Source organism: Schistocerca piceifrons, chromosome 10 (genome assembly GCF_021461385.2).
Source record: "Schistocerca piceifrons isolate TAMUIC-IGC-003096 chromosome 10, iqSchPice1.1, whole genome shotgun sequence".
Classification (NCBI taxonomy): Eukaryota; Metazoa; Arthropoda; class Insecta; order Orthoptera; family Acrididae; genus Schistocerca; species Schistocerca piceifrons.
The window spans coordinates 32466957-32479494 of NC_060147.1; the positions used below are offsets into that span (position 1 = coordinate 32466957).

A 12538-nucleotide genomic window follows, 5' to 3' on the forward strand; every position below is an offset into this window, starting at 1 on the left:
AAAACCTGTTCGTCTAAAATTGTGAGTCATATGTTTGTGACTATTACAACGCCATCTATCACAACGAAAAAAATGGTCCAACTAAAACATTCATGTTTCTTTACGTACTACACGAATATGCAATAAAAAATGGGGGTTCCTATTTAAAAAAACGCAGTTGATATCCGTTTGACCCATGGCAGCGCCATCTAGTGGGCCAACCATAGCGTCATCTGGTTTCCCCTTCAAGCTAGAGAAGTTTCGTTCTTTGCAGTTTTTTCGTTTGCCGCTTAATTCGTGAGATATTTGGCCCGGTCACGATCAATGGACCACCCCTGTAGAGCGTTGGGAGATCGTATTGCCTTAATGGCTTGAAATAATCCAGCCAAGGAGGTACTTTTCTACCTCCTCGATAGTAGGCACTATTAGTTTGTGCACTTAATGGCCTCTAATTCGTAAGTATGCTGTTGTAGATTAACCTGAACATGCGATTCATTATCGCAAAACCGGCAGTATCTTGACTCCACAGTAAATGAGGATTCATAGCTACAAGCAAACTCTACAATTTTTAGAAGGTTTTACAGCAATTTTTTTTTTAATTTAGCTTTTGTGTGAGTTTATTGTAGAAAACAGTGTTGCTTAATGTTTTTGGGGGCGTTGACTTTTCTTATAGTTCGTGGGAGGAAGAATCACACCCTTAATCTGGTACGCAGTCACCAAGTTTCAAGTTAATCGGCTATCTCATTTTGGTACTCCTAATTGCTTTCGTTTTTCTGTGGTTCATTCTCAGCCTATTTTATGTGGTTACTAGATTACTCATTCAATTCGATATGTCCTATAACTTCTCCAAATTTTTCACTGATGTTAGCATTATCAGCAGCTACTGCTATCAATGATTTCCTTTCACTCCGAATTTTAACACTGCAGAATACTTATATTATTTCTAAGTTGTTTCTTTAATGCACATAGTGATCAGTAATGAAGAAAGGTTGCATCCTTTTCTCATATCTTTTTTAATCTGAGCAGTTTGCTGGTTGTCTCTAATTCCTATTGCCCCCTCTAGGTTCTTGAAAGATGAGCACCAGTAGAGTATTCTGCCTTAATAAAGATAAAATGACCTGAAGTTTGCCATGAATGCAGAAGATGGGACTGTCATGTGCTGCTTAGTCAGCAAAGGTTCTGACACTCACAACTTCGACATTTTACTTGCCAAAAATAGCAGCCTCTAGTTCTTGCAAAGTGCAGTGCAATGGTTTCGCTCATATCTGACGACTGACCAGCAGTGAGCCATGTCTTGCACTGTAAAGTCACAATAGAGGCAGGTAGTATCACATGTCCTCCAGGGTACGATATTAGGACCTACGCTCTTTTAAACGTATGATAATGAGATGTCTTCACTATTGTCCTACTGCAAATAAATGTATGCTGATGACCTCCAGTTGTATCTTAGTGCAAAACCAATAAACCTAAGGACAACTATCGAGAACCCCAATTCCGACCTGTGTGCACTATCAAAATAGGCATGGGACATACAGGTAGTGTTGAAACTCAACACATACAAAACCAAAGTGGTACTGATTGGTCATTCTAGTCTCACAGATCGAACATTGGAAACCCTTATCATCTTTAATCCTAAATGGGACAAATATCAACTTCTCTTCCTCAGTAAAGACACTGAGTAATATTAGATGAAAATCTAAACTGGAATGAGCACGTAACTGCAGTGTGCAAGAGGCATAAGCATCTCACCATGCTGTGAAAAGTATAAAAAGCTCTTCTCTCTCGACCTCAAAAAGAAACTTGTACAAACACTTCCACTTCGAATTAATGATTACAGTGAGGTTTTCCTGCAAGGTACGAGGATCGTTGAATAAGTAATGCCCCAATTTTTTTCTCAGAACATGTTTATTGTTAGGAGTCAGAATTTCGTGACAATATACATCAACATGTCTTGTCCATGATCTATTTTTCTACATTCCATCACGTTCTATGGCCATACGCCAACGTTGTGGAAGAGCATGTATTCCCTTCTGGTGAAAGCTCGTCCTACAGGTGCAGCCATGTTTTCACTGCATGACTGACACTCTGATCATCTTCAAATTATGTTCCCTGTAGAGAATCTTTAAGCGGTCCAAAGAGATGGAAGTCCGAGGGTGCCGGGTCTGGACTGTAGGGTGGATGAGGCAATGATGTCCAACCCGATTTGTCGATGTGTTCCCGGGTTCTAAGACTTGTGTGTGGGCGTGAATTGTCGTGTTGTAGCAAGATTTCTGCTCGATTCTTGTCCGATCGAACACGTCAGAAACGGTTTTTGAGTTTATTCAGAGTCTTCAGGTATGCCTCTGAATTGGTGGTTGACCCTGTTGGCATCATATCCACGAGAATGACGCCATCAAAATCTCAGAAGACTGTCATCATGACTTTTCATGCAGAAGGGGTTGTCTCGAAATTCTTCTTTTGTGGTGAGTGAGCATGATGCCACTCCATAGACAGCCTTTTTGTTTCTGGCGCGACGTGGTGCACCAATAACGACTTGTGATAGAAAAGCCTCTCCGTCAGTCTCAAAACGCTCCAACAATTCAGATGAAATGGCCTTTCTTCGAATCTTGTGGTCTGCTGTGAGCATTCGTGGAATCCACCGTGAGCACCTCATTGAATATCCGAAAGTCTCGATCATTGCAGACGCACTTCCAATGCTGACCGATAACTGTAGAGCCAAATGTCGAGTTGTGATGCGCCGGTCGGCACGAATAATGGCATCCGCACGATTCAGCACGTCTGGAGCAGTGGCTGTGACAGGACGTCCCGAGCGTGGCTGATCATGGAGCTCTGTTTCTGCATCTCCTGAGGCTGTGGCTTTCTTTACCCATCGCCCAACTGTACTCCTATCAACTGCAGCATCGCCATACATTTCACACCACGTTTACGGATGTTTATCACGTTTCTTCTTCTGCACATAAGAACTTGATAACAGAACGCTGCTTGTAATGTGGGCCATATGTAGACGCCATTTTGACGCTGTGCTACTGTTCTGCCATCTGTCAGAATTGTTCGAAACTTCACCGGTGCACAGAACGTACATCAAATATGAAGCACCGACAACGACGTTTCTCTGTGTTGTAACCTCCCCACAAAAAAATTTAATGATATTATTTTAAATGCTAATGAACATTGAGCTAAGTTTAAGCTCCCCAGAGAAATTTTGAAACACAATAGTTGAATGTTAACAAGAATACAACCTAACGTAAGCTCCCAGCAAATAAATTGAATCACAATGACAATTAAACAAAAATTAGCAATCTGACCCAAGTATAAGTTCCTCACAAAAAAAATGAAAGTCAATTCAGTGATAATAAAATCTCAGTGACAAAACAGATCGAAATGTCGATCTTAGGCCCTGTTCATTAATTAAACTGAAATTCTTACCTTAGTAAAGCTGCATGTCAAATTTCTGCTCTTATTGTTGGCCACGGCTTGGAGGAAATGCATTGCAAGTAATATTTTTTTTTTTAAATTTAACTGAAACTTTTCTTTAAAGGAAATGGAAGGAAATCGTTCGTTCAATTAAATAGTTCTTTTGTTAAAAACATTGCTTTGAAATCAAAATTATTATTCGGGCACTTGTTGCACAAATTAGTTACAGTTAATTTACATTATTAGCTGAGCGCATTTAAAAAATAATATACCTCATCCTGAATCTTGACCAGAGTGCGATGTCGACGCCCGCCGACTCCTCACACACAACTGCACTGGGCTGCTACTACCAACAGACCGCCCACTGACTACTGCTCGCAACTGTACTGCACGACGACTACTGACAGAGAGCCGCTCGCAACTCTCGCGCGGTCAAGCGCAGACTAGCCACGATAAATGGCTCTCTGGTCAGAGACTCCGCAATGCCTCGCCATCGCCGCCACACAACATACGTGTTTCAGTGTGTATTAACGACTTTTTGAAAAAAATGTCGGGCATTACTTATTGAATGACCCTCGTATTTCTCAACAAAGGCCACAGCCCACGAAACTGGTTATGAATTCGTCTATTCTTTATGTCTGTGATGTTTTATTCCGATCATATTTCACCGCCTTATGCACAACTATCCAGACTGCTTGCATACAAGTGCAGAGATATCTGTACCCTCTATCTTTTGTAATTATGTCTTACCAGCACACACTGTGCGCTATGTCTCTCTTAAGCCGTCGGCTCACGGACCGTGCTGTCGAACGTTAACGTTGAGCGTGCCAAGTTCAACGTGCTGCTGAACGCTCAAGAACGATGCGACTTGTGCATACGGTACGTGGGCCCCAACGTGGTATACGCGATCGCAACGCACTCCAGCGGCAGTTGAGGGATGTTTCAAGTTCGTAAATCACACTGTTTACTCAACGGGCGCGTAAAATTCCCACGTTAGCTCAATTAAAACGCACATTTCCTCCATCGTCCTCGAAAAGGAATGTACCGTGTCCAATCAATAAGGACACAGGCTTACAAAAGTTCCATTACAAACAGTGCGGTACAATTTTGGAATATTTCTCCACGTAAGATAAACATTATTTCATCATTCCCACATTTTAGTAAAACCCAAGGTCAGTCTTACTTGATCACTGTTCCTACCGAGTAGCAGAATCTTTGCAACATGTGAATTACGAAGCATAAAAGAAAAAGCAGCAAAATATCTTTACACAAGTAGCACAAGCTGTCCTGTAGATAAAGCCAAGTGAACGAAGTCACCCCTCAAAAAAAGGTGAACTTATACTTACATAACATCAAATATTATACTAATAGTAAAGTATCAGAACCGAATATAAACGCGAATGTTAGGGAAAATAATTTGGAAGTTGTATGGCGGGAACCATTGCCCCAACACGCAACTCAACAGCAGACAACGAAGCTAGTCATTACGCTATACCAACAACATCCACTTAGTAGTTAATAATAGTATGTTACCATTTGCTGTAAACCTTAATCGTACATATGTTACTAATTGAAATTTAATTATAACAAATTGTACCAAGAAAAATGCGTTTTGGGTGGATCTTCAGTGTGTCTCTGCCTTCAAATAGCCTACTCTCATTATACGCAAGTTACAATAATTCTTTAGCCGTGAATGTGATGTTTCTCATTATTTTATTGGAACGAATCACAGTTAACAACGGGTTTTTCAGTGAATCTCAATTTGCTGATGCTCAGACACGGCTTGAAATGAATGCCAATATGGCCTCTCACAACTCTGTACTGAAGGGAGACGGCGTGCGTGTGACGTAGGTGGTGTTGTGCCATCTCATTGGTCAACGCTCAGACGCACGCTCAGAATATCTGGCATGCCAGATATTGCTCTGCACGTTCGGAAAGACTCCCGAACGTGCTATTCCACGCTATGACGTCAGAAACTCGGCACGCTCAACGCTCAACGTTCAGATGCACGGTCCGTGTGCCGACGGCTTTAGGCTTCAACGCTCTTGTCTGAGCATGATGACAGGAAGACCCATTCCTACCAGAGAAAAATCCTTTTTGTCCCACTCTATCGTCAGACACTTTCTTTAAATCCCTCTCAATAGCAGAAACCCGATTCTTGATTAACCTCCTCCATTAAATTAGAGAACTTAACAACGTCTCCAACTGCAGAAGCTGACATATCTACTAAACGATGTATGTACTAAAGCAATGATAGTGATTACCATTGTCTCTATATGCACTCGTTACCCTTATACATCCTTCCTCAATTCCCAGTACTCTTAGCTGATGTAGTCTCCTTAACTCTCCTTTCCCTCCATCTTGTTACATCGGAAAACATCTCTTATGTACGCCTAGAAATTCTTTTTATATCTACCACTATCATTATCGTGATTATTCAAATACACTCCTGGCCTTTAAAATTGCTACACCAGCAAGAAATGCAGATAAACGGGTATTCATTGGACAAATATGTTAAACTAGAGCTGACGTGTGATTACATTTTCACGCAATTTGGGTGCATGGATCCTGAGAAATCAGTTCCCAGAACAACCACCTCTGGCCGTAATAACGGCCTTGATACGCCTGGGCTTTGAGTCAAACAGAGCTTCGATGGCGTGTACAGGTACAGCTGCCAATACAGCTTCAACACGATACCACAGTTCATCAAGAGTAGTGACAGCCATATTGTGACGAGCCAGTAGCTCGGCCACCATTGACCAGACGTTTTCAATTGGTGAGAGATATGGAGAATATGCTGGCCAGGGCAGCAGTCGAACATTTTCTGTATCCAGAAAGGCCCGTACAGGATCTGCAACATGCGGTCATACATTATCTTGCTGAAATGTAGGGTTTCGCAGGGATCGAATGAAGGGTAAAACCACGGGTCGTAACACATCTCAAATGTAACGTCCACTGTTCAAAGTGCCATCAATGCGAACAAGAGGTGACCGAGACGTGTTACCGATAGCACCCCATACCATCACGCCGGGTGATATGCCAGTATGGCGATGACGAACACACGCTTCCAATGTGTGTTCACCGCGATGTCGCCAAACACGGATGCGACCATCATGATGCTGTAAACAGAGCCTGGATTCATCTGAAAAAATGACATCTTGCCATTCGTGCATCCAGGTTCGTCGTTGAGTGCACCATCGCAGGCGCTCCTGTCTGTGATGCAGAGTCAAGCGTAACCGCAGCCATGGTCTCCGAGTTGATAGTCCGTGCTGCTGCAAACATCGTCGAACTGTTCGTGCAGACGGTGGTTGTCTTGCAAACGGCCCCATCTGTTGACTCAGGGATCGAGACGTGGCTGCACGATCCGTTATAGCCGTGCGGATAACATGCCTGTCATCTCGACTGCTAGTGATACGAGGCCGTTGGGATCCTGCACGGCGTTCCGTATTACCCTCCTGAACCCACCGATTCCATATTCTAACAGTCATTGGATCTCGACGAACGCGAGCAGCAATGTAGCGATACGATAAACCGCAATCGCGATAGGCTACAATCCGACCTTTATGAAAGATATCAAAAATGGTTCAAATGGCTGTGAGCACTATGGGACTTAACAGCTGTGGTCATCATTCCCCTAGAACTTAGAACTACTTAAACCTAACTAACTTAAGTACATCACACACATCCATGCCCGAGGCAGGATTCGAACCAGCGACCGTAGCAGTCGCGCGGTTCCGGACTGAGCGCCTAGAACCGTGAGACCACCGCGGCCGGCTCAAAGATATCAATGGTACGCATCTCTCCTCCTTACACGAGGCATCACAACAACGTTTCACTAGGCAACGCCGGTCAACTGGTGTTTGTGTATGAGAAATCGGTTGGAAACTTTCCTCATGTCAGCACGTTGTAGGTGTCGCCACAGGCGCCAACCTTGTGTGAATGCTCTGAAAAGGTAATCATTTGCATATCACAGCATCTTCTTCCTGTCGGTTAAATTTCGCGTCTATAGCACGTCAGCTTCGTGGTGTAGCAATTTTAATGGCCAGTAGTGTATGTTTGGGAAGGCCACGTGCAGAATCGAGGTTCTGGGAGGGGAGAGGGGTCTTGATGCACAGTTCCTATCTCAGCTAAAAACATGCAGTAAAAAGCTTTTTGGTCTAGCCCAAGTCAGCGGCCATCCGTATGGTCATTTGTACATCTGTCTTACTGTAGCTGTGTTACCCTATGTTAACCAAAGTTTGAACAACGAACGGGAACTGGCGCCCTAGCAAATTGTGCAAATCTATTGACTCTTTTTGAAAACAAATGTTAATGGACTGAAATTAACGATCAGCTTATGGTACCATTTGTATGTGGACCATTCGGATTTTACATGCAAATAGACCTATGTGAAAAAAAAAACAAGTTATTCTGACTGATTTCTGATGTGCACTACTTCTTTACCTTAAACTTATACAATTTTTTTAAAACCTTGAGCTAAGGTACGGTACATAAATGGATACGGCCGAAACTAATTTTTTTATTCAATAATCTTCATCCATTGCCAAGATACAAAGGTTTAAATTCGAGATAAATGTAGCTTATAGGAATCATTCCTGCGTGAACTGAATGTGTGGAAACGGTTTGAATGGTTCAAATCAATGAAAAAATGCATTCTTACGGTAAAATTAAAAACTTACTTTCAAAACTAGTTTAATTCGGATTTCATGTACCAAAAAACACTTTTTCTGTGTTTTTTAGGATCTCCACTTATGTGTTTCCAGTATGTGCAAATCAGGTGAAATGTTGTAAGAAGGTAGACAGGGAGTTTCAGAAAGGACTTCACAATTTTAAAAATTCATATAAATTTGGTGAAAGAAGACATAGTGCTGGATTTAGTGTTATTTTCTAGGGAAACACATCAAGTTTTTTTACCTTAAACTAAAGATGTTGTATGTGGAAGACGGGGCGTGAATCGTGCTTGGGTAGCTCATTTGGTAGAGCACTTGCCCGGGAAAGGCAAAGGTCCCGAGTTCGAGTCTCGGTCGGGCACACAGTTTTAATCTGCCAGGAAGTTTCATGTTGTATGTGGTTTCCGCTGATTATCCTTCACACAGCCCATGGGAAGTCAATTTCTTCCCAAATTTGCTGTAACATTGGACCTGTAACTTTCTCAGTGGCGGCGTAAATTCTTGCTGTAAGTTCAGGTAGAGAAGGCAGCACAGGATATCCTTTATGAATCCCCATAAATAAAATCGAATGGTGTCAGGTCTGGGGAACATGGGGCCCATGGAACTAGCACATCACGGCCAATCCACTGACCTGGAAAGCGGTCACTGAGAAAATTCTGGACGTCAGGCAGGTAGTGGGGTGGTGCATGAATTAAACATTCAGTTCTTAGTCATCCTCATCGATACGAGGTATCCAAAATTGTTGTAACGTATCCAGGTACACACTATCCCATTGATGGTTCTCTTGTAGAAAAAAATAAGACATGCTTGGACGACCTGATGATTTCCCATGTCTTATCGAGCATCCTGTTTCTACAAAACATTTATGCTACTCGTAAGTTGTAGGCCTACTAGGAGGATCTTTAGCGTACTTGGTACGGAAAATACGCTGAACTGTTGCTACTGACTTCGATTCTTCAAACCAAAACATCAAGCTAGTACACTCAGTTCCAGTGAAGGCAGCCATCTTTAACGCTACTGCCGCTAGCGCTCCTTACGATGCGATTCGGCACTAGAGAACTACGCGAGACAAAACTTGATTTATTTCCCTACAAACTAACACTACATTCGCCTCTGTAGGTACTATGAATTAATCTATATGAATTTTCAAAGTCGTAGAGTCCTTTTTGAAACACCATGTACATGTAATTAACAGAATTAACAGTTCGAAAGGCAATATAAAACCTATACCAGATCAGCTGTCACCTGTGTTGGCAGAAATCTACACAGATTGCCAAGCTATGCTATGGCTATCTAATATCAAAATTGTTGTTGTTGTTGTGGTCTTCAGTTCTGAGACTGGTTTTATGCAGCTCTCCATGCTACTCTATCCTGTGCAAGCTTCTTCATCTCCCAGTACCTACTGCAGCCTACATCCTTCTGAATCTGCTTAGTGTATTTATCTCTTGGTCTCCCTCTACGATTTTTACCCTCCACGCTGCCCTCCACTACTAAATTGGTGATCCCTTGATGCCTCAGAGCATGTCCTACCAACCGATCCCTTCTTCTAGTCACGTTTTGCCACAAATCCTCTTCTCCCCAATTCTATTCAATACCTCCTCATTAGTTATGTGATCTACCCATCTAATCTTCAGCATTCTTCTGTAGCACCACATTTCGAAAGCTTCTATTCTCTTCTTGTCTAAACAATTTATCGTCCACGTTTCACTTCCACACATGACTAAACTCCATACAAATACTTTCAGAATGGACTTCCTGACATTTAAATCTATACTCGATGTTAACAAATTTCTCGTCTTCAGTAACGCTTTCCTTGCCATTGTCAATCTACATTTTATATCCTCTCTAATTCGACCATCATCAGTTATTTTGCTCCCCAAATAGCAAAAGTCCTTTACTACTTTAAGTGTCTCATTTCCTAATCTAATTCCCTCAGCATCACCCGACTTAATTCGACTACATTCCATTATCATCGTTTTCCGTCTGTTGACGTTCATCTTATACCCTCCATTCAAGTCACTGTCCATTCCATTCAACTGCTCTTCCAAGTCCTTTGCTGTATCTGACAGAATTACAATGTCATCAGCGAACCTCATAGTTTTTATTTCTTGTCCATGGTTTTTAATACCTACTCCGAACTTTTCTTTCGTTTCCTTTATGGTAGAATAAAACTAAAATTATGGTAGAGTAAAGCTCGGGAACAAGAATGAAAATTGCTCCTGCCATAGCACAACAAAAGGCGAGTATGTCGTGTGCAGAGTTAGGGATGTAAGGAAAGGGAACTAGCTTTTCGAATTATCTGGCAGTTTCAAAGATACTTAAGACAAAACATTTTGACATACTCGCACTTTTTTTGCAAACTGACCTTACTTCCCCAATGCAGTGTGCTCTCTTAGCAGAAAGGTCTTAGCACACCAACATCTTGCAATTTATAGGCCAAAGTCCATGATCCTATGCCCGAAATCTAGAAGATTCGCTAGCCATGGTAAACAGTCTACTGTATAATATCATATGGCTGAACAGCATACATGTAATAGCTCAAAAAATGATTTTCTGGGGTGATAAGATTTCTGATCTGGATTTGTTCCTGATGGGTGAGGGGGGGAGGGGAGGGGGATGATGACACTATGTATTATGTTACTTTACTTGACATGATCCATTATATTACATGACATGGGTTGTAATGCTAACAAGTACGAGGGTTGGAACTTAAATAGTGGCAACTATATTCCAAAAGCGAACTGCAGTACTGTGCATTGATGGTCTGCCGTGGAGGAACGTAATGCGTTAGGATAACACCATCACAGTCGTAAACGAGAATCACCATAACTTTCACCATACTGGGGCTCTGGAGCATCACCTGCGACCAGGTTTGCGAAAGAAGCAGCGACACTTTAATAATAATAATATTTCCCGTGGAGGCCCGGGAAAAGAATAGGCCTCCGGTATGTTCTGCCAGCCGTAAAAGGTGACGAAAAGAACAAACCACTAATTGGGCTAATCCCCCTTTTAGTGTGATTAGTTGGTTCAGGACAGAACTAAAGAAGCCTCGGACAAGCGCCGTCATGGTCGGGGACGACGCTTGAACCCTATCCCGCCCACAATGGTAACGACACTGCTAGCCAACTGGAAAATGATTTAGATCCAAATATAGGTGTTTTGCAGGATATGCTTCCTGCAACCATCCTGGAAGGAAAACAAAGACAGAGGATGAGATGGTCAGATGAAGTTAATCGACACCTCATGTTCTATTATTACCAAGCAACAAACCTAGGAACCAACACAACTGGATACAGATCACAAGTATACACAACATTTATTACCAGATACCCAGAATTAAAATTTTTAACAGAACAATGACTAGCTGATCAGATCCGTGTAATAATCAAAAATAACAGGATACCCCAGTCAGCATTAGAAAACATCAAACAACAAGTACAACAAATAGTGGAACAAAATAATGTGCAATCAGAAGAAGAAGAAAATACAGTAATGGACTCAAACATCCCAGAGCAAACAAACAAAGAACAACATGCATCAATTAAACAATCAGAAGAAAACGAAATCTTAAGACAGCCACCAGAACAAGCACAAATAGAACACAAAGTGATACACATGTTAGATATAGAAGAAAAATTTCAGCTGTCATATATAGAATACAAAGACACAAATACAGACATTAGACCATTCTTGCACAGACCACCAAATAACCCACAAGTCGATACAACAATAACAACTATCGGAACAATCATACACAACAAAATAAATGAAAATGCAACTATGGAAGAGTTACAAATACTGGTTTATATAGGAGCACTCACTACACTAAATATACACACTAGGCAGAGATCAGAACCAACCAACACACAGAAGAAACCCACAAAACCAGCATGGCAACACAGGCTACAGATCAGAATAGAAAAACTGAGAAAAGACATCGGACAGCTAACACAATTTATAAGAAATGAAATGTCAGAAAAAAAACGAAAAAGGTTAGGTAAAATCTCACAACAAGAAGCGATAGAGCAATTATATGAAAAGAAGCAGAAATTACAAGCATTGGCCAAACGACTTAGAAGATCCAAAAAAACCAAACATTCAACACAAACGAAAAGAAATTTTACCAGACAATAGATAACACACACATAAAAATAGACAATCCACCAAACATAACAGACATGGAACACTTCTGGAGCAACATATGGTCAAACCCGGTACAACATAACAGGCATGCACGGTGGATACAAGCAGAAACACACACATACAAGATGATACCACAAATGCCTGAAGTGATACTTTTGCAACATGAAGTCACTCGAGCAATTGATTCTACACACAATTGGAAAGCCCATGGAAAAGATAAAAAAGCAAATTCTGGCTAAATAAGTTAACCTCTAACTAAATTATTTAGCAGTTACATTGCACACCCATACACAGTCCCTGATACACTTACACAAGGAATAACTTATCTGAAA

The 12538-nt window shown here is 41.5% G+C and overlaps 1 protein-coding gene across 1 annotated transcript in view; it reads left to right on the top strand.

Moving 5' to 3' along the window:
• The window catches only part of LOC124718659 (aminopeptidase N-like), a 180877-nt gene that overhangs the window by 19279 nt on the left and 149060 nt on the right, over window positions 1-12538 (top strand). The window lies entirely within an intron of this gene.